The sequence below is a fragment of the Mustela putorius genome, unplaced genomic scaffold, assembly GCF_011764305.1.
Source record: "Mustela putorius furo isolate JIRA1106 unplaced genomic scaffold, ASM1176430v1.1 tig00003871_pilon_pilon_pilon, whole genome shotgun sequence".
NCBI lineage: Eukaryota > Metazoa > Chordata > Mammalia > Carnivora > Mustelidae > Mustela > Mustela putorius.
Window position 1 is genome coordinate 3,156,239 of NW_025422023.1, and position 23,497 is coordinate 3,179,735.

At 39.4% G+C, this 23,497-nt stretch overlaps 1 protein-coding gene across 2 annotated transcripts in view; it reads left to right on the forward strand.

Moving 5' to 3' along the window:
• Nucleotides 1-5,878: 5,878 nt before the first annotated feature.
• The window catches only part of BMPR1B (bone morphogenetic protein receptor type 1B), a 394,983-nt gene continuing 377,364 nt past the window's right edge, over nt 5,879-23,497 (forward strand). For both annotated transcript variants that reach the window (XM_045067054.1, XM_045067055.1), the window contains exon 1: nt 5,879-6,624. The gene's annotated coding sequence lies outside the window, so the exon portion shown is untranslated. The remainder of the gene's footprint in view (nt 6,625-23,497) is intronic.

A 23,497-nucleotide genomic window follows, 5' to 3' on the forward strand; every position in this document is an offset into this window, starting at 1 on the left:
AGCATGAAATTTGCAGGATTTGTTGAATATTGCCAAGGAGGGCTGTGGCTTTATCCTGCAATATTCCCCAGAGATCATCAATTTGGCTATTTTGTAGTATAGAAATTTATATAGCTTTCAATGTTATAATATTAATATTTTCACAATATTGTTTCAATACATATGATATTTTTATAATTAGAAATGTCAAGAAAAGATTCCTAAAATGTCTTCTTTTAGTTATAGTCAATATTATTGCTAGCATTAACAGTGTTAAATCTTTATGATTTATATAAGGCACAATCTCTGAATTCATGGAACAGAAGTTAAATTCTTTTTCTCCGCTAGCTTAAAGCAATTCTATAATTTAAGAATATATGATGGAAAGAAATGGCTTTTGCTAAGAGTCAAAACCGATTTTTTTTTCAGGTAGTTTAAATGAGGATTTGTTCTTTATTAAGTTTTCTGTTCTTTTTCCTAGTAAAGAGAAAAATAGTTGCTGTATATTTCCTGCTGAGGCACACACTGTAAATATACCGTGAGTCAGGAAAACAGAGAAAAGTTCCAAGGTTGGCAAATCATTTTAGAAGGAAAAAGTCATCAGGACCATGAGACTCCAAAGAAACAGATGTAAGAATTGCTTTTTATAAGTTGTGTTGCAAAATTTTTTCCTAATTTTCCAGTTTTAGAAAATATGTAGGTGTATGGATCAGGATGGCTCAGAAAAAGAGATGCTTGGACTTTAGAAATTTAGGGGAAAAAATGTTAAATAATGAAGTGAAATGACATTGCCTTCAACTCTGATTTCAAAGGGATTAATTTATGACAGAACCTGGATATTTTGGCAGCAAATAAATAGGTAGATATTAATATCTGCTTAAAATCTGTTTTTATTTTTATTTATTTATTTTTTTAAAGGTTTTATTTATTTATCAGAGGGGGGGGGAGAGCAAGCACAGGCAGGCAGAATGGTAGGCAGAGGCAGAGGGAGAAGCAGGCTCCCCGCTGAGCAAGGAGCCTGATGTGGGACTCGATCCCAGGACTCTGGGATCATGACCTGAGCTGAAGGCAGCTGCTTAACCAACTGAGCCACCCAGGCGTCCCTAAAATCTGTTTTTATTAAGAAAAACTGGAATACGGATGCCTGGTGTCTCAGTCGGTTATGTGTCTGCCTTTGGCTCAGGTCATGATCCTAGGGTCCTAGGATAGAGCTTCCTGTGGGGCTCCCTGCTCAACAGGGAGTCTGCTTCTCCTCCAGACCTACACTTGTCCTCTCTCACTCTCTCTCTCTGACAAATAAATAAAATAAAATCTTAAAAAAAAAAAAAAAGAAAAGGAAAAACTAGAATACTGTTGACAGTACAATAAAGCAAAATCATTTTAACATTTTTACTTCAGATTTTTTTCATGGTTTGTTCCCATTTCCGTTGAGGAATTCTGCTTTTCTTGAACTTTCATATTGAACAAAATTAATTTGTTATTGAACTAGAATCTGTGTTATTTTTTACTGTTTACAATCACAGTTGTTTTGTGTAAAACAGAGAACCCCAGAAAATAGAGTAGAAGTTTTAGGCCATGACTTTCGGAGTAATTTGAAGTGTATTTTAATTGTGAGATTGTGACTGACATGTTATAAACCAAAGCGATTTGCTAGAAATATATTAATTTGCATTTGTTTATTAAACTTATTTAACTATACATATTAATATTTACATTCAAAGAAATTATGTTAATGTTAATATTGGTGTTAAAATTTTGAATTATTCAAATTAGCTATGTTAAATATAGATTCAGAAAGCAGGAAGGGGTCTTGAGAGATTTTTGGTCTGTCCTCTCACCCACTGTAGGAACACCTTCCTTAATAGCCAATCTTACTTCTGCTTGAATTCTTGTGATGGGAATACTTGTGATGGGAATCCACTATGCAACATAAAAAAAAAAAATCTGATTTTTGAGCTAAACTCACTCTTTTCTATCTCATAAAAGTGGTTGTGTTTTAAAGAAAAAGCAGTTGGGGGAGTAGTAAAAGATAGAGAAAGGATTCTCAGGGAATTCACAACTTGGCAGAAGCCCTAGCCAAGGATACTCTGCTGACCAGAGAGGGAAATTTTAAAAGCCACGGACCCTATTGCTTCTCATGTTCCTGGCATCACCAGATTTCCCCCCAGCTGCTACCTTTCCAAGGAGCTGAGGAAACCACATAACAAAATATGAAGGACTCAATATTTTGCCTTTTCATACTTTCTAGGATTGGGCTCATAGATTAGATTCAATTTTTTTTTTTTTTTTAAGATTTACTTATTTTAGAGAGGGGGAAGGAGGGGAGGAGGAGGGAGAGAGAATTCTGATGCAAGGCTCCATCTCAGGACCCTGAGATCATGACCTGGGCAGAAATCAAGAGTCACCTGCTTAACCTGCTGAGCCACCCAGCTGACCCTAGATTCAAAATCTTTAGGTATTTTTGTCTAGTGTCTGTTTATTGAGTACTTAAAAATGTTCTGACTCCTATAGAGTAGTTTGATATCCTGAAGAAGGCTGAGGTCTATAGCCATACTTGCCTCTTCTACTTAACAGCATGGCCTTGAACTTGTTACCTAACTTCTTTGTTCTTCAGTTTCCTCATCCATAAAATGGGAATAACATAGTACCTACTTTATTATGAGACCTCAGTATGTTAATATGTATGAAGTACGTAGTAGTGTGCCTAGCACATGGTGATCGCTCAGTATGGCTTTTGTTAGAGAAGCTACATATTCACCAATACTTCTACATTCTTATATTAACAAGTGAGGATTTAAGTATTCCAGTTGTTGAGAGATTTAATCTATTTTTTTGATTATGCAGAGGTAACACATTAGCAGTGGGTCAAAAGAAGCCACAGCTGTATGAATTGCAGAGAAAAAGATTTCTTGCTTCTGCTGAAATATTTCTTTAATCTGATTCTCAAAATATCTCAAAAATGAGACATTTTATTCCACATTTAGAGAAAAGCAATTTAAAAGCACATGCTCTAGAATGTTACTTAACATAGTATACATTAATAAATGACAATAAATTAATGGTTATCAGATCCTTTGGAGTTTTGAAAGAGGGGAGATGGAAAAGGGAAAGATGTGGGAGTAAGGATGTCAAAGAAGAGGAAACAGTTGGAGAAGGGAAGCTGAAAACATAGAAGTAAGCTCATTGTATTACTTTGTTCCTCAGGTCTGTCCTATTTAGCTGCATATAAATTCCCCAAGTAGTCTGAGTCTAGTAGAGCTGGGCAAATGTCTTCCTTCATGGGGAGGTAAGCCTGTGAATTCTTTGAGAGTCCTCGCCTTTGCTGTCCTGGTGTTCTCTCCTGAGATACCTGGAAATTTTATATGATTTAGTTTCACAATTAGATAAAAAAAGAAATTGTGTTTTTGTTCAAATTTGTCATTCCACCAAAGTGGAAACCCTCCCTCCTCTTCTTTTCCATAGCATCCTCTACAACTGTGGTCGGTCTTTCTTTCTTTCTTTTTTTTAGATTTTATTTATTTCTTTGGCGGAGATCACAAGTAGGCAGAGAGGCAGGCAGAAAGAGAGAGAAGAAAACAAGCTCCCCATCGAGCAGAGCCCAATGTGGGTCTTAATCCCAGGACCCTAGGATCATGACCTGAGTGGAAGGCAAAAGCTTTAACCCACTGAGCCACCCAGGTACCCCTGTCTCTCTTGCTTTTAAAAGCACCATCATCCCAGGCTGCAACACAGGGTATCAGCTTTTACAACTCTATCTGAACTGTCTTTCAGGTCTGCTACTGACTCTGCTACTGACCTTGGTCGCCATGTCACTGTCTTGGTTCAGATCGTCACTCTTTACATAAGAGACCCCCTAACCTGTTTTGTGCTTCCATTTCTCCCTCTCTAGGTACCTCTAAATGATCTTCTGAAAATTCCATTCCATCACTAACTCTTTACTATAAGTATCTCTAATGCTTCCCTATCACCAAACAAGGAAGTATCTATTTCATTACCATTTCTGACAAGGTCATTCCTGAACCCTCCTTAGCCTGAGATTCATCTCCTGTACCTTCTCCTCATGACTTCAGTAGGAGCACTGAGCTACCAGCTGTTCCCTAAACGCACTATGCTTTTTTTCACACTGTTCCCACTGCTTTAAGTGCTTTTTCTCTTTTCAACTGTCTTTTTGTCTCTACAGATCCATTGGGCCCCTGATAAGATGCGACCACTCTATATATGGAGAGAGAAAGAGAGAGAGAGAGAGAGAGAGAGAGAGAGTATATATAATATATATATGGTCTCTTCTGTGAGTTTCAAGAAGGAATGGACAGGATTTGAATCTCAAACACCAGTCTGTGGCATGCCATAGGTGCTCAATAAATGTTGATTGTTGAATGGCTTATACCTCAGATTCCCCATCCCGTGCCTGTTTAAATGCTACTTTCTAAGGCTCACTTCAAACACAGTTTCCTTGATGGTGCTCTCTCTGATTCTCTCCCGCCCAGAGTGATTTTTTCCTTTAAGGTAAAACTATAGAAATTTCTTTATTCCTGTTGATTTGGACTTTGTTCATATCTTATAATTTTAAAATATCTACTTATTTATAAGTCAGCTGAAATGGAATTTGCATCTTCCCTATCCAGAGATGCCTGTATTGCCAGGATCACTGTCTTACGTCCAATAGATGCTTAAGATAGTGGTGAATAGAGGTAAGCCAAGGAAAGCCAATCCTTAGCACAACTTCTGAAAAGATACATATACCCGAACACTGTCTGCTCTCATAATGTCTGATATTTCATTGCCGTTTTTGAGGACAGAAATTCTAAGAGAAAAAAAAAAAAAACTTTGCCAAATAAAAGTGTCAATAATTCAAACAATACAGGGGATTGATTAAATGAGATTTCTTTTCTGTTGAAACCTGGTTAATATCAGTAGGGAGAAGATAGGAAGTAGGACTGAGGACAAGGAGTAAAAGAATTTTGGAGCAGAGAGAACTTGAGATGAGCGTCAATTGAAGGGGCACCAGGGACCCTATTATGAAGGTTGAGTAAGGAAGGCAAAATGATGCCTGTGACAAATGCTGCCTGTTTTGAACATTTTCTCATATTACATTAAACAGAACTTTCTCCTTCCCATCCAGCACCAGGCACCAGAATTCAGTTTTGTCCTAACAATATCATGGTTCCGGTACATTATAGAGCAAATATACTTTGTTGGGGATCCTAACATTTCTTTGGGGGAAATGTGCCACATTTCACAAGCTCATCAACAAATGACTAGAGTGCCCCCTGTTCCTCAGTGGGAGCTTTGTAAAATACATTTATACACAATAGAATTATTGATAAGTTCAGAGGATTATATTTAATGCCTAACATTAAAAAAAGTAATGGGAATAATTTTAGAAAAAGGAGGAGTTGAAAAAAAACTGGTTGCCAAGAATTTAATAGGGTATAGAGACAGAGGTGAAGACAATTGGAAAGAAGCTAGGTCAGAGTCCAATTGTATCGAGTTATTTAAATCACACATTTGGTGACTAGAGAGGAGTTATCAGTTTATTTAGAAAAAATTTCAAAAAAAAAAAAAGGGAATTCTGAGAATGGGCAGCTGAAAGGCATCGGGAAGAAAAAAAAAAAAAAAAAAAAAAAGAAGAAGCCAAGAGATAGCCCCCTGGGAGACAGAGTTGGCAATACAGCTGATTTTAGAAAGTTAACTCTCCTTCCCAAATCTCCTGAAAGACTGCAGACTAGCTTAATTTGTATTTACTTCCTTAGAAAGTATTTCAACCCTGAAAGTTTTAGCAAGGAGACCACAAAGTAAAGAGGTGACATACTTTTCCAAAACACACACTACTAATTGTAAAATTTCATCAAATATAAACGGAAGACGTTTTTCTTTTATATTTTATTTTACCAGTTTCAAAATCTTTGAGGAAAGGAAATATTTCATTTCCTTAGGTGGTATAGGTGTACGTTGCAGAGTCGCTAAACGCCCGCCCAGAAGAGCAGACATAATTCGATGTGTACATGTGTTTTTTACGAGGTGGGTCAGCATTTATCAACTTCTCAAAAGTGTCAATGGCCCTGAGAAGTTTAAATCCACGGCACTGGATTATCTTGGGGAGCCCCTGTCAGGTCTCGATGTATAGTAATTCCACGAATCTTCATTCTTCAAACCTTAGCTTTCTTTTTTTTAGGGGGGGGGGGAACTCCTTCTTATCCACGACCACGCAGGCATGGAGCAGCGCGCGGCAGTGGTGCTCGCGCCGCGGGCGCAGCTCGGCAGTCCCCTTCCGTCCAGCGCTGTGGAAAGGCGTGAAGGGCGCCGCTCCCCGAGTCCGCTCACCACTCCTCACACACGCAGCGGAGAGAAGTGTAATCCCTCCGCTAAGTACTTGGCTCTCAGTCTCCAATCACTAGTGGGAGCTGGAGAGGGCAAGGGAAGGGAAAAAAAAAAAAAAAAAAAAGATCCAGAGGCAGCCGAGGAGCGAGAGGGGAAAAAAAAAGTCCCGCGGCGGCGGCAGAGCGGCCGCGGCTGCCAGAAGTTGACGGTGCGGCCCGGCGCGGGGCGCGGAGTTGGCGTGGGGCCTGCGCGGGGCGCCCGGACAGTTCGGGGGCCTCGGGGACAGCGGCGCTCAGGACGCTGGTGGCCGGAACTCAGCGGCGGGTAAGGCGCGGGCGGGCTGGCGCGCGGGACTCCGTGCCGGCGAGCGAGCGGGAGGCAGCCGAGGCGGCGTGGGCAGAGGGGCGGCGCGCGGAGCCGGTGGCGGTGTCCCGGGCGGGACCCGGCGCGCGGGGAGAGGAGGAGAACGAGCCGCGCGGGCGCGGGGCGGCGGCGGCGGCGGCGAGGGGGGGGGGAAGCGGGTCGGGAGGTGGCTCCCGGGCTTTGTGCGCGAGCGACGCTGCCGGGACCCCGAAACCTCGTGCGGGTGCCGGTCACGAGCTGGGGGCAGAGGCGGCCGCGGGCGGGACACGTGCTCCGGAGTTGGGGAAGGAGGGACGCGCCGAGGCGGGGAGTCGGGACCCGCGTCCCCGGGGTGGGCTTGGGAGGGCGAGCGACAGGCAGCCCCGGAATGGGGATGAAGTGGGAGGGGGCCCGGCGGCGGGGCGGCAGTTCGGGCGGGCACCCAGCTCTGCGGAGCCACCTGCCTCGGAAGCCTCCGGAAACTGGGCTGTGCGGCGGGAGAATGTGCGCAGCGGAGGGCTGAGGGGTCTCGGGCTTGGGCGTGCGTTTCTGCCGCGACTGCGAGTCGCTTTCCCTCTATTACTGTCTCTGCTACGTTCTCAAGTGTTTCTGTCTTTCCCTCGTTTTTCTCCCATTCCGTGTTAGTCTCTTCCCCACTCCCCACCTCCTCTGTCTGTTTCTCCCTCGGTCTCTCTCTGTGTCTCCCTCTCCCCACCCCCTTCTCTGTCCCACGTCCCTGCCTCTCGGTCTCCTTATCTTCTTCCCTCTCTGTCCCCTACACTCTTTCAGTGACTCTTTTTTGCAGGCTGACTTTGTGCTGCTTGTCTCACTGTACCTACCTCCGCGTCTGTCTGTCTGTCTGTCTGTCTCTCTCTCGCTGTCAGTGCCCATCAGTCTACTCGTGACCGTGTCTGTCGGGGCTCCATATTTCTGTCTGTCCCTTGCAGTGTTAGGGTTTCAGACAGAGAAGATCCTCCGGAAGTTGTCCAGTGTGGTGTCTTATTCCTTTTGAGCTGCACCACTCCAGCTGGATTCTGGATCCTTCGTATTTGTTCTCCAGAGAATGGGAACTCTGTGGTTTCCTTGAATTATTAGGAATTGCTCTTTTCTTAGTCACCTTTCCACCAAGGTGAGGTCAGTGACTGAGCAGCCAAAGAGGTGCCAGTGAAAGAAAACAGAAGAAGAGAGCGGCTTAATTGCCTCCAATGTATAAAGAGAATGTACCAAACGTATCTGCAGTGAAGCAGAACAACCTGAGAAATGTTTCTGAATTGTGGAAAGAAATAGAAAAGTCGCCAATAATGAGAGGAGTCAGCTGTAAAGTAGTTGAAAATAATTTGAAAAAGTATTTATGGAAATTTCTGCTATACTAAACTGATGCCAACTAGTATCTGTGTTTCTTATGTATATTTTTAGGATCCTAGTGACTACTCTTCTAATTATTGTTTTGAGAAATTATGAGAAATGTCCTGTGTCAAGTGGGACATTTGTTTTTAAGAAAATATTCGGTCTTTGTACTCTTATACCTCTTTACACTCCAGTGATCAAGAAGAATTATTTTTAACTGCAAAGAAAATAGAAGAGGATTTGTCCATAATTTTAAGACATGAGATATTCCAGAGATCAATAATTTTTTTTTTTGGAAAACGTTCACTATAAGGACGTTTTGAGGGATATTACATCTTAGTGAAATATGCAAGTTATTATACACTTAGATCATTGTGTGATGCAAAAAACGGTGGTGTGCTGTAAGCAAATCATAGTAGTGATGTTTTTTATGGGAAACATAGCTGGGAAATTAATTGCTCTGATTTTCACTGTTTTCTTTAGTCATACATAATGTACCTTTGTTTTTAGAAAAATATGTCCTAGGGCTACAAAACTTGATACAGTGTGTTATTTGTCCAATCTCAAATACCATTTAGAAAACCACCTTTTCCTTTTGGTCAGGAGATATAAGTTGATATGTTCTCATTACTTATGTGCTAGGGTCTCCTGATGAATTTTAACGGCACTGATTTGGTATTTTAAATCAAAATGTTAGCTTTTGGTGAGTTAAAATCCTGATTTATGTCACTTTAGTGAATCATCACTATTTATAGGGGCTTTGCCACCTTGTCTGCCAGGTGCTGTGTCGTATTTAGCCTGGGCAGGGGTGTCTGAAATTCCCGGGTAGATTATTGTTCCTGAGTGACATGCTGCCTCTACTCCTGGTGTGTTCATATATGTCCCTCAAAATGTTCCAGTCATTAAATAATTTTTATTAAGAGGAAATTGACTTAATTTTTTCCTCATAAACTTGGAAAACCATGTGAGATGGCTTGATAAAATATTTTTATTACAGTAAATGCTGATTTCATTATGTAAAAGTGTAAGGTAACTTAGAATGTGATATCTTTTGGTATATATAGGACCTTCCAGTGTTCAGCTGAGATTTATCATCCAAATCTAAAGTTCGTTTTCACCCACTCCAACCTGGCAACTCCAACTCCAGCCTTGCCTCATTTTTGTAAGCCTCCTCATGTCTCCTTCTCTGGCTTCTCTGCATACTTCTCTCTGTTTACCTCTGCTTGTCTCGTTACTTGCTTGACTTCCTCCTGGGCTGTCTTTTCATTGAGGTAAAATAGTGTCCCTTTTCTTTCCTTGTCTGGATTTCAAGTGCCCAGTGCAATATCTGCCGTAAGAATATGGTCAGAAAATTCTTGAAGGATGGTTTGTGTAACTTTTTTTTTTTTTAAAGATTTTATTTATCTATTTGACAGACGGAGATCACAAGTGGGCAGAGAGGCAGGTAGAGGGGGGTGGGGGGGGAAGCAGGCTGCCCTCTGAGCAGAGAGCCCAATGCTGGGTTTGATCCCAGGACCTTGGTATCATGACTGGAGCCGAAAGGCAGAGGCTTTAACCCACTGAGCCACCCAGGGGCCCTTGTGTGTAACTTTTGATGCTAATTCTCTGTGGGTGCAGTAGTTTAAGGGAAACACTACAGTGTAGTAGAACAGAGCATAGACTGAGGGAAGAAAGAGGCTTAGAAAGCATTTCCTCACACACATTAATATTAAAGTTGAAGAGGATGAGGCCTAAACCATTTGAAAGCCTTGTTAAACAATAGACAATGAAGCCACAGTCATTTTCCTTGGACCTCCCTACTTGCCTTCTTTTACTAGAAGTAGAGAAATCTATTACCAGAAGCTAAAAATTACTATCTAAACTCTGAGGATTTCTTCTCATGCTGACCAATAAGTCATGCATGAAACTTACCATTTTGCAATAACTGTTAATCACTGGTCATACATAGTCATGGAGGTCATGTTTGTCTTCTAGAACACTGATATCTAAATGATTTTATGCTGAGCATAGTGTTGGGGGCTGTGTCATTTTTAGCAGAATATTTATTTCTACCTGAAAAGAAGATTCAGATTCTCTGGAATAAATTTTCTCCTCTCTAAATTCCTGAGCATGTGTTGAATGGGGGATAGGGAGAAAAGAAAGGAAGTTTGGACCAGATTAGGGGCGCTTTTTGAAGTTTTTCTTCAGAGACCACTGGTTTAACTCCCAGAACAACTGCATATTCATCTGTTTTACATATCAGACTTCCCCGGTGAGCTTTTGTTTGGGGGGAAAAAAAAAGGCCAACACGGTTTAAAAAAATCTTCAAGACCACTTACTCTTCCAATCTCCCTTCCAGTTGTTGAATTTCATAATCAAGATAATTCTTCGCTTTTAAATCCGGGTATCTGGAAGATGGTTGAGAAAGTTCTTTGGATAGAAGGAGAAGCTGATTTTGCCCGAGAGATACTAATTTCAGATTTTCATATGCTACATGTGACGTGATGGCAGAAATTGAAGTAGAAATGTTGGAATACATAGTCACCTAGAATTTTGGAGGAAGGAAGGGACAGGGCTAGAAATACTACATTTAAAAGACATTCAGTCTGAATTAAAATTGAAGAACTAAAACGTATTAGAGGTAGAGTCTGGAAAGAGAAATAAATGAAGATTTGGGAGTCTGTAAGAGGCACATTTTGTTGCTGCTGAGTATTAAGTTCCCCTATACTATTAAAGATTAAAGAAAGAGTATTATATAATGTACATCGGGCAGTAATCTGTTTTCATGATTTTTAGAGCATCTGCTTTATAGGCCAGTGAGTTTAATTGCATTAAGTCATTTCACTTAAATGTTTGAGTGCCTACTCTCTGCCTGGCATTATTATATATCTTATGTACCATAAGAGCCACAAGGTTCTCACTCTCCTAGAGCTTGCACTCTAGAGAGTGAAAATAACCATGAACAAGCACATGAGTAAGGCCATTTATAATGGTGAAGATTGATATTAGGAAACGATGACTGGGTATTGTGACAGCTGGGGTTGTTCTTCATGTGGGGTGGTTGAGGAAGGCCTCTCTGAGGATGTACCTGAACACCCAGAAAGCCAGCCCACTGAAAATCCCAGAGAGCTTCCTGGCAGGGGGAACATCGAAGCTGTCTCTAAAGCAGCAGCAAGTTGGGCACACACTGGTCAGTGGGATTGGATTCAGGCAAGCAGATGAGATGGTAAGAATGAGGTCAGAGGTATAACCAGGACCATGTAATGAAGTATACATTTTATTCAGACATCTTACTAAACCATCCTGGGAGACTTTATACAGAGAAGTCTGCAAATATGACTTAGCATTTCTGTAGTGTGATCAAGAATGTCTGAAGTAAGATGTTGTGGGAGACTATGAGCAGGATCTAGCTGATAGTTTGGTGGTTTGGCCAGAGAAATTGATCAGACATTGTTCTTATTACTGAGTAAGAGTCACTGAGTTGAATCATTCTTCCCTCCTCCTTCATCTGCATTGCAGTAATCCACTGGCCCAACAGTTGCTTTTACTTTTATATCACACACCTCAGCAGTTTAGTTCCCTACATGCTTACCATCCTCCAAGTATCTCCTGGGCCACAAGCTTCTTGATTCAGGGGCTGCTACATATCCTTAGAAGTGTGGCAAAGTTCGTTAGGGCTCTGTGTGATCTTTGGACTCCCTGGGGATTCTTGACTCTTTCAACTAACATCACTTCATTTTACATACAATTTGTGTTCTGGTTACAAAAGAAAGGAAGCAAGTCAGAATTCCTCTCACCAGGTATCTGTGGCAATTTTCTCTGCCCCTCAGCTCTGAAAATGACATGCTTCTTTAAGAACTTCATGCCATCCCCAATCAAAATTCCACCGGCATTTTTCAAAGAGCTGGAACAAAGAATCCTAAAATTTGTATGGAACTAGAAGAGACACCGAATTGCTAAGGAAATGTTGAAAAAGAAAAAAAACTGGAAGCATCACGTTGCCTGGTGTCAAGCTTTACTACAAAGCTGTGATCACCAAGACAGCATGGTACTGGCGCAAAAACAGATACATAGACCAGTGGAACAGAGTGCAGAGCCCAGATATGGACCCTCAATTCTATGGTCAAATAGTCTTCGACAAAGCAGGAAAAAATACCCAGTGGAAAAAAGACAGTCTTTTCAATAAATGGTGCTGGGAAAATTGGACAGCTATGTGTAGAAGAATGAAACTTGACCATTCTCTTAACACCATACAGAAAGATAAACTCGAAATGGATAAAAGACCTCAGCGTGAGGCAGAAATCCATGAGAATCCCAGAGGAGAACATAGACAGTAACCTCTTCGATATCAGCCACAGCAACTTCTTTCAAGATATGTCTCCAAAGGCCAAGGAAACAAAAGCGAAAATGAACAATTGGGACTTCATCAAGTCAAAATCTTCTGCATAGCAAAGGAAACAGTCAACAAAACAAAGAGGCAACCCACGGAATGGGAGAAGGTACTCACAAATGACACTACAAAGGCTGATATCCAAGATCTGTGAAGAACTCCTCAAACTCAACACACACAAAACAGATAACCATGCCAAAAAATGGGCAGAAGATATGAACAATGTTCTCCAAAGAAGACATACAAAGGGCTAACAGACACATGAAAAAACGTTCATCATCATTGCAATCAGGGAGATCAAATCAAAACCACATTGAGATACCACCTTACACCAGTTAGAATGGCCAAAATTAACAAGACAGTAAGCAACGTGTGTTGGAGAGGATGTGAAGAAAGGAGAACCCTCTGACACTGTTGGTGGGAATGCAAGTTGGTGCAGCCACTTTGGAAAACAGTGTGGTGATTCCTTAAGAAATTTAAAAAATAGAGCTACCATATGACCCTGCAATTGCACTACTGGGTATTTACCCCAAAGATACAGATGTAGTGAAAAGAAGGGCCATCAGTACCCCAATGTTCATAGCAGCAATGGCCATGGTGGCCAAACTGTGGAAAGAACCAAGATGCCCTTCAAGGGATGAATGGATAAAGAGGATGTGGTCCATATATACAATGAAATATTATGCTTCCATCAGAAAGGATGAATACCCAACTTTTGTATCAATATGGATGGGACTGGCGGAGATTATGCTGAGTGAATTAAGTCAAGCAAAGAGAATCAGTTATATGGTTTTACTTACTTGTGGAGCATAAGGAATAACACAGAGGACATTGGGAGATGGAGAAGAGAAGTGAGTTGGGGGAAATCAGAGGAGGAAACAAATCATGAGAGACTGTGGACTCTGAGAAACAAACAGGATTTTGGAGGGGAGGGGATGGGGGGTGGGATAAGCATGGTGGTGGGTATTATGAAGGGCATGTATTGCATGGAGCACTGGGTGTGGTGCATAAACAATGAATTTTGAAACACTGAAAAAAAAAAAGAACTTCACTGTGAATTCTGCATTTTTAGTTGTGGATCTCGCCTATCCTGTATCCCAGCCCTTTGTAAAGAGCTAGTATATAGTAGGCACTCAGTGAATATTTGTGGAATGCTCTTGGATGCAGTCTACTAGAGTACCTATAGTTTTGATTCAGCCGACTTCATTTCTCTTGTCTTCCAGCAAACACATGACTGCATGGGCCTTCAGCTTCAGAAGATACTAAGTAGCAAGTTTGGAAATGGTTTGAAGGTTGTATTTCCTTATTGGCTAAAAGAGAAAGATACAATCCTGTATCTCTCTTCATAACCTTTCTTGCCTGGCATCTTGAGATAAACATTTTAGTCATTTTTATAGCAGTTATATAGACATGGACTTAAACAAGTACAGACACATCTGTCACTGGTTAATTTGTTGATTTGTGAATCTAAAATGATTCCAAGAAAGTCTGTAATGATGGTTCCTTTGTCTAAATTAATATCTTGATAGAAATCAGTGAGTTTTATCTAATATATTTTATAACCATCTATAAAAGATGCTAAATTGTTGGATCTTTTTCTGGGAATAAGCTACTGGTCTGTTGTCCAGTAAACATTGGGCCATAAGAGTGCACATAATGAATGATTATCCCTATATCCTTCCTCTTATTACTGAATGTAATGTTCTACTCTAATGGAGTTGCAGACAACTTGGCATTACCTTATTTTTTAATGTTTTTAGCAATTCTTTCACTGTTTTAGTCCTTTTCAGTTAGTCAGGAGTCCCTTTTGTATCTGAATCTCTTCTTTGCTTTTCTAACTCCATTTTGTTAAAAACCTCCTGCGTTATTTGCCTTCTATGTCAGAAATGTTCTCTTTGCCTCTCCAGATCCACTCTCAACCCTTCTACCTTATGCTCTCTGCCTAAAACAGTACCTGCATGAACGTTCTCATCTCCAGATAGATTGTTCATTGGGGAGCCCCAAAAGGAAAATAAGGGGAGAGTGGAGAGGAAAGTATTCTCTTAGCTTCTTCTCTGCTACATCAGTTTGGGCTGCCTGTGTCCCTGCACTGAAAGGCACTGCTTGTTATAAGGTAGTCTTCCTTCTGTAATTCTGCCCTTCCAGTAATCTCTGTAATAGCCCTTCTGCTTTTACCACCCCGCTTTACTGCCCCACCCTTCAATATTCTTTTGCACTCCTGTCTATACCTTATTATATTGTTTGCTTATAAATAAATCCTCTCCAACTTGTCAGAAGTTGTAACAGTTAAGATCCCATTTTCTGTTGATTCAGCTTGTGAAAGCCTTGGCCACTCTTACGTCTATTGGACATCTGCTTTTCACCCCAGCTTTTATGCTTCTATTCATGCAACATTGGCATAGAAAACCCAAGATGTTATATAAATAATTCTGTCAACAGATATATTGGTTTAGCCACTTACATTAGGGAAGCCTGAGTGGCTCAGTTGGTCAAGCATCTGCCTTCAGCTCAGGTCATGATCCGAGGGTCCTGGGATGGAGCCCACATCAGGCTTCCTGCTTAGTGGGGAGCCTGCTTCTCCTTTTCCCCTGCTGCTCCCTCTGCTTATACCCTTCTTGTGTCAAATAAATAAATAAAATCTTAAAAAAAATTAACACTTACATTGGCCATCATCCATATATCTCCTATATGTATGTAATTTGATTGTTTCATTGACTCTTATTAATTCATTAATGCAAAGCATATTTGCAAAGTCAGTATTTGGGGTCAGGTACTGTGCAAGGCATTGTGGATACAAAAGGACAGATATGTTTACCCTCATTTGGGATAAGATTGGAAGGGGCAGAAGATAAAAATCTAGACAATATAAAGTTTGTGATTAGGGCTGTGAAGGAGATAAATAGGGCTAGTGGGAGAGAGTAATAAGAAGGATTCTCATTTGCTTGAGATCAGAAGCACCTGAACGGGGCATTTCTTTTTTTTTTTTTTGGAAGATTTTTATTGTTATTTATTTGACAGAGAGAGAGATCACAAGCAGGCAGGGAGGCAGGCAGAGAAAGGAGGAAGCAGAGAGCCTGACGCGGGGCTCGATCCGAGGACGCTGTGATCGTGACCTGAGCTGAAGGCAGAGGCCTTAACCCACTGAGCCACCCAGGCGCCTGAACGGGGCATTTCTAAGTGGCTTTTATTGACCTGCATCTGTTTTTCAGGCTCTTTATGTGTGAATTTTAAAGGCTTTTCCTAGTGACACAAATAATAAATCTTGGGAGAAGTAGAAATTGCATGTAAACCTACGGTTGCTTATACCATTACCTTAAAGTAGTATTTTGGTATACATGTATATACTTTTAAGAGTTTTCTTGTGTGTTTTTATGTATTTTTAAATAAAAGTAAGGTCACATAGATTGTTGCTTGTGTTTTTCACATAGCCATACATTGACAACACCATGGTACACAAGTCTGTTCATTTAAAAACACAACATTTAATGTATAACCTGATCTCTAATGATCAGTGGTGGTTATATTTATTAGGATTTTTAAAATGTTAGATAGGCCTGAAGAAAAAGAAAATGGCCAATAATACTACCTCATAAATAATCTGGAAATACCTGAGAGTATAGAAATGGCTTAAGTCATATGGATATTTATTTATCTAAACTCCTTTGAATTATGTCTGATAAAACTAAATGACCACAGAGATGAAAAATTTACTAAAACTTCTTTTGTTTAATAATTATATTCCAGAGATTTTTAGGCATAACAGTGGTTTTGTGCATGTCAGGTGTGTAACCCAACAAGGTTAGCTGGGGGTCTCTGGGGTGTGACTGGCTTTGCTTGTTAGCTGTTTGACTTTGGGCAAGTGACTAACTGAACATTGTCTCTGCTTCATCAGTAAAATGGGGATGACAGTAATAGTGATTACTAAATAGGTTTCTTGAGGATTGGAAGAGTGAATATTTGTAAAGGGTCTATAACAATGCCAGGTAGGTAGTAAACACCACAGAAGCATTTGATAAGTAAATAATCAAACAAGTTGGGGAATTGCTGGCATTTTCTAACTGCAATCTTTCTGTGGCCCTGTATTATGCTAGTGTGCATTGTGGCAGTCCCCCAGGGGGGATTCCATCACAGGACTTGTATTTTTCCCTGCATATATTCCATGCTAGCATTGAAGGAGTATTCCTCAGAACATACTTTGGGAAAAGTTGATCCCATAAATAATTGACTAAACATTCACCAGTCTATTGTCTCCTGAAAGAAAGGGACCATTATTGTTGCCAGGAATTTTTCCTCTACCCATCACACCTATCTTAGAATAGGAGTGGAGTTCTTGTTTTTGTTTTTGTTTTGTTTTTTCCTTTCCCTTTTTCTTTTTAAAAGTAAAAATGAATATTTTTTTACCCAGAGAAAGACTTTTTGCCAATATAGATGTGAGTATACCCTGGACCTCTGGGGCCTCTTGAGCCCACAGTTTATATTGTATAATATTTTCTAGAAAGCTACTTTTATTTTTTTCTAATAATAAAGAATGCATATTCATTGACGTGAAATTGGGGAATATGGGAATTTATAACAAAATAAAAATCACTCATTCTTCCACTACCCAGAAATAGGCACTCTTTGCATTTCAGGTCCTTTTTCTTCTCCTTGACAAAATCGGAAACATAAGATAAGATGGTTTTGTGTCCTGCCTTTCTTTTTTTCACTTGACTTTACTTATATAATAGTCTTAATCCAAGAAATGTAGTGCTTTCTGGCTTTCAGATGATTAGTAATCTACATTTCAAAAGAGCTTCCTTCCTTAGTCCCCAAATTCTGTGGCCAGAGACAATATGAAAATGGTGTATCTAGAATGAGTTTCTCTCTCATTCGGAAATTGGAACCACCTGGTAAGCAGTTGGCAATTCTTTTTAAAAAAGACCTGGAGTAGGTGACCTCAGGTTGCTTCATTTGTATGAGTCATTCCAGTGTTCTAGCCAGCAGCCAGATGGGCGCAGAAGAATCCATGACTAGGCTGCTCTGTAGGCCTTACTTACTTATTCCGAGTGACTGGGACTGAGCTTATATAGTCTTGAGATTAACTAGGAAATGTTATAGAGGGAAACTTGAATTATCCAAAATAAATTTAACTATTTAATTTTTAACCCACTGAGCCACCCAGGTGCCCCAGACTGTTTACTTTTTAAATGATGAATCTGTTTCCTTCACTGCATGTTGGAGGTAGGGCTCTAATAATATACTAATTTGGGGGGCAAGCAGTGTCTCTAAATAAATCTTACAATTTTGAATGGGGAATAATATTATACTTATGTGGTAGGATGTAAAAAAAATTCCGTTGTAAGTTTTACTCTCTGTACTTCATAAATGATGAATTTATGCTGTAGTGATTAAAATACATCTGCTCACGAAGTCCTGTATCATTCAGAGGTCCTTCAATAATTTGAATCCTCATCTCACTCAAGATTCAATCAGTCCCACTTTAAAACACTTATCTTTAATATCTTTAGCAAATGAAAATATTTAAACTCCTTTTTAAAGAGGAAAACCATGCTATACCGTTTAATTGAATTAAATTAGCTTTTCATGGAAATTTACCTAGGAGCTCTTTCTGGAACCAATTTGGAAAATGATCTTTGTATTCTGTGGCATTTATGTCTGATTATGTTTTTCTTAGTAATTCTCAATGGACTTGATTCACTCCTTGCTTCAGTCATCCAACCCTTGTGATTTTTGTAGGCAAATTAGGCATTTCCTATTCCATAATTGTGCATATTTATAGAATAATGTATACTTCTTTAAATACAGATGACATAAGAAATAGTTAATTCTATAACTTAAACTTTGTTAAATTTTACCATTTTAATTTTCTGTAGAGTATGTTAAGGCTAAGATAAGTCATATATAAACTAACTTCTCCTGAAAAATGTTTTGTAGAATTTAAATTTTGACTCTTTTACTAATAGAAGCAGGTGCTGTTGCTTGTAAAAATGGCAAGTGATCCAAAAGTTCTTAAAAAATGTATTGCCTTGAAACTTTCTGCATTTCAGGCACATCAAAGATTTTGTGCATTCTCTTACATTGTAATCTGTTGTTTTTCAGAGCTATGAAGAAATTGAAAATTGCTTAGAAAAACTTAGTTTTCAAGTTTTTTAGTTGTAAAAGTTATCCTTTGTGATCAACAGGGTGGGGACATGTTTTACATGCTTTGGTACAAAGACCATAACTTCCTGCCCTTATTTCTTGTTACATCATGTTTAGCAGTTTACAGGTATTTAAAACACATTTAGCTTTAAAAAAACAAAAAAACAAAAAAACAAAACTTGCTGTATCTGCCATAATCTGGATGTGAGAATGGCAGCTATTTTGTGAATACACGAATACTCTTCACACCATCCTACTTTTCCCTCCAACTCCCCTTCTGTTTTTCTCTCACTTTTGCACTTGATTTGAAAACATCAAATCTTCTGACTACCTTTTCTGAACCAGAGGGGTTAAAACATGCTCATTTCTAAGATTCTGAACCTATAGAGAATTCCCAAGATCCTTACTAGCTTTACATCCTTTGACTGTTTGGAGTTTTGTCTGAGTTAGCATAATTGAAATGATGATTTGATATTCTGTAGACATAATCTTAAAATACTCTAATAATATCATAGACTGATAATAACAGCAAGAAAAATTTCTATTTTGTTATGAAACAACTTATTAAGGTATAATTCCACTTAATATTTATGAAATATTAACATTTATGAAATGTCCATGTATTAAACATTTAAGAAGTGCATTCTTTTAGCTGAAACTAAAAATGACCTAGGGCTCCTGAGTGGCTCAGTCAGTTAAGCCTCTGACTGCTCAGGTGCTGGCTTTGGGTGGTAGGATGGAGCCCTACATTGGGCTCCCTGCTCAACAGGGAGTCTGCTTGTCATTCTCCCTCTACCCCTCTGCCCACTTGTGCTCGCTCTATCTCTCTGTCTCTCAAATAAATAAGTAAAAAAAAAAATCTTTAAAAAATTAACAGATGGTATGGGCTTATTATATAAAATATATTATAGATATTACTTGGATCTAGACAATATTTATACCTTCATACAATCTCTTTGGTATAAAAAAAAAATCTGCAGTTGCATTTTTTTAAAAGATTTTATTTATTTGACAGAGAGAGAGAGAGAGAGATCACAAGTAGGCAGAGAGGCAGGCAGAGAGAGAGGGGGAAGCAGGCTCCCTGCTGAGCAGAGAGCCTGATGTGGGGCTTGATCCCAGGACCCTGAGACTATGACCTGAGCCAAAGGCAGAGGCTTAACCCACTGAGCCACCCAGGTGCCCCCAGAGTTGCATTTTAGAGGTTGTCTCCAAATACTCTGTAGCCCGTATTTTATTTGAAATCTCATGTTTTTATAATTGTGGTTTGAAAGCTATTATTATATATTAAACATTTTTCTTGCAACTCAGCGGGTATGCAGCTTGACTTATCATGAGCCTGTAACTTCCTTTTTTGGCTCATCTTTCTTAAACCTGGAAGGTGTAATGCAGTTTAACAATAATATTTTGTATCTTTAGTTTGTGAATAATGTCTTTCTTACAAATGGAATTATTAAATATTTATGCAATATGAATGAACTTGATGCTGTATGTGTCAAAGAGATTTGAGTCTTGCTCTAAGGGGAGAGGTGTTTAAAGTTACAGATGCTACGCCATCAAAAAATAAATGCAGAGCACAAATAGATGGAATATGGGAAAGACAAAATGAGCAGCTGAAGACAACATTATTAAGTGTCAGGTTGATTCAGTCTTTTCCTCTTTCCTTAGGCAGTGCCGTTAGGGGATATGCCTAGGGGAGGCTGGGGTTGGTGTTCTGTGCTTTCTGGTTTAATATTCGGTCTTCCATTCTCTGAATACCTTAGTCTTTATCTGCATAAACTACCTCCTTTTTGAAACCAATTAGAATTGTTTAGTTGGTTTAACTTCTTGGATTTATATCTGTGTTTCAACTTTCAACCAGATTGTGAATTCTTGTTGAAGCATAGCAGCACTTCTTTAGCTTGAATTTGCCTTGTTCATACTTTCCGTCATTGTATGGAGCCCAGGAATCCTGACGTCTGTAATGTTTCATTGCGGTCTTCACCTTTGCAAGCTGACAGAACTCTGGTCTTGTTTTTCTTTAGAAGACTTCCCTATGGTCAACTTGATCATCTATTTTTATTTGCTTGGATTATCCTTAGTTTCTTTTTTTTCCCCTTAAGATTTATTTATTTACTTATTTGATAGAGAGAGAGAGAGAGCGCCCGCGCGCATGTGCATACGGATGCGTGCCCACCTGAGCACACAAGCAGGGGGAGTGGGAGAGGGAGAAGCAGGCTCCCTACTGAACAGGGAGCCTGATGCAGGGCTCAGTCCCAGGACCCTGGGATCACGACCTTAGCCCAAGGCAGATGCTTAACCTACTGAATCACCCAGTTGCCCTGGATTTTCCTTAGCTTCTAAATATTTTTTTCTTTTTTTGGTGAAATTAAACTTATAATTTCTTCATTCAGCAGCAGATATTTTTGGAGTGCTAGGCTGTGGTAGACTAGAAATGCAGGTAATATTTCAAGTAAAGATGAACTGTGGTTTTAAATAGGATGAAAACCTCATAATGTTGGTGCCATTGTTAGCTTTGTTGGCCATGGGAACACATTAATGCAGTGGCTTTTAAACTCCTTTTTATGATAACTGAGGCCCATTATCCTGAGAAGTACAGATTGTAACTTCCTTACTTACACCCATAACCCTATAGTTTTCCACTTTGGATCTTATTTGATGTTTTCCCCTAATAACTCATAAAGTTTTGGACATCTTGTAGGTTATCCCATTGACTTGGCACTTCACATACTGGAAAAAGTTAGTGTCTTTTGCAGACCTGGAAAATTTAATCTGCATTTCCTCTTCTACATCATTTATAAAGACGTTAAATAACATCACTTCCAGCACCTTCCCAATTTATAGTTTTCCTGCCGAAGCAGTGCCCCCCCCCTTTTTTTTCCCACTGTCTTTGTTTCTCCAGCAAAAGTTCATGTAATCTTCTGGTGACACTTTTCTTCATAACTTTTGGGGTAGTACCTTGTCAAGGGGCTTTAAAAAAAATAGCTGTATTATATCACTGTTTTTTCCCTTGAGGCTCCATCCATCTTTTAATTTGCCAGGACATGAATACCCCTGAAAAAATTCAAAGCTAGTGCCCCCCTACCTCCCTTATTTGCTAAATTTTTCAGTGACCTTATGCTTTAGCATATGTAAACTTCACAACTTTGCCAAATTACCAAGAAATGGAACACTAAATCAGAGAAATTTGCAAGACCATGGATAAAAGAGATGAAACTGCATTTATCTGGGTGGTTGTATTGCAGTTTTATGAAAGCAAGCAAAAGAAAGGCTTACTGTGTTTGAGTCTTTCTTATATTCTAGGCAATGTGCTAAATAAGTCCATCATTTTACAATTGTAGTGATTGTCCTCTCCATTTAACAGATGAAGCAGTTTAAGGCACAGTGAGTTCAGCAGGTGGTAGGACCTATGCTAAACCCTAACTTCGCATCCTCTGGTGGGGAAGGCGCTGTGAGAGCACAGAGAAAGGTTGACTGTTAAAGAGTTTTCAAGATAGAGACTTGGATTACTGATCATGTTTTGAGAGGAGAGATGGATAAAGAGAGAAAATTTAAAAATCTTTGGAAAAACATTATGAACGTTAAATGGTATAATCTTTTTTCTCCCTTTCAGTTACAGAACATTTCTATACAGAGAGCACTGGCACTGCTTTTTAGACCAAAGTTATGACCTTTTTAGTAAAATTGATTTGATCCACATGTTTGTGTGTGTGTGAGAGAGAGAGAGAGAGAAAGAAAGAGAATCAGAGGAGGGGAAGGGAGGAAGAGAGAAAGAAAGGAAGAGAGATGAGGGGCATTTAACATGGTTTAAATGTAGTGACATTTTAGTGAGTTTGGGAAATCAAATACCTCAAATAATTTGCTAAGGATATAGAGATGCAGATGATGAAAAATCACTTAAAAATGATCAATTTATCTGAAGTGATGTGATTAAATTTAAAACCTTATTTTGAAGGAAGCATCATGATGTATGCCTAAGAGTAAACTGGACTGTGGGGTTTGGCAACAGTTCAGTTGTTGGGAGGGACCAGAAAGTATACCAGAAGGTATATACTATAAACACAATAAAAACCTGAAGGGAGAGTTTGATATTGAAATTTGTGTAAATCATTTTTTAAAGTATTGAAATGGGCTCTAGATCATCATCTGTAAAGAGATAACACCCATATTTTCTGTCTTCTATTTTCATTTGTCAGCAGGCAGGGAGTGAAACAGAATTCCTGAGGTGGTTCTCCAGGCTGGTTTGCCGCCTGCCCAGCTGGACATAGCCTACCAGCCAGACACTGCTGCCTGTCTCCACACACACCTTCTGTAGAAAGAATCCTAAAACCTTCTTTGTTTGAAGCACAATAACGTGTGTTTTGCAGGCAAAATGCAATGGGGTCTTTGGCTGTGGCCAGGGAGTTTCGCCGAGGCAGTTTTTAAAGTAAAAAAAGATAACTTTGATGTTCAGAATAACCAGATGAAACATAGCCAAAGTGCTATGAGAAGAGCAAAACCTAAGGTCGGTTTAGGCACTACAAGCAAAAGGGTAAATTAAAAAATTTCAGTATTATATATACCAAATATGTGTTATATGAACATGTTTTTGCTAGTTCAGTAATTGCCATTTGATTTTTTAAAGAAATATGGAGTGTAAATATCACAGACATACTAAGCTATAGTATAATTTGTAACAAATAGAAAGCTTCCTTAGTGACTCCTTATATTCCAAAATACAATTTTCCCATTATGGAAAATTATATTTATGTTGAACATAAATAATCAGATATTTGCTTCACTAATGACCCAGATTATTTTAAAATCATGTTACTGGATTTAACGATGCGACCTCTGTTCTGTGACCTTGTGTATTTCTGGAGGCTTGTTATGCATGTCAAGGGTATTTCCTTTTATTTGTTTTAATTTTACCTGCCATTTAAATCGTTGAATGACCCTTCATAATTTTATTATGAAACCATATAATAAGGAAGGACTAGTTGATTATTTTTTACTTTAACT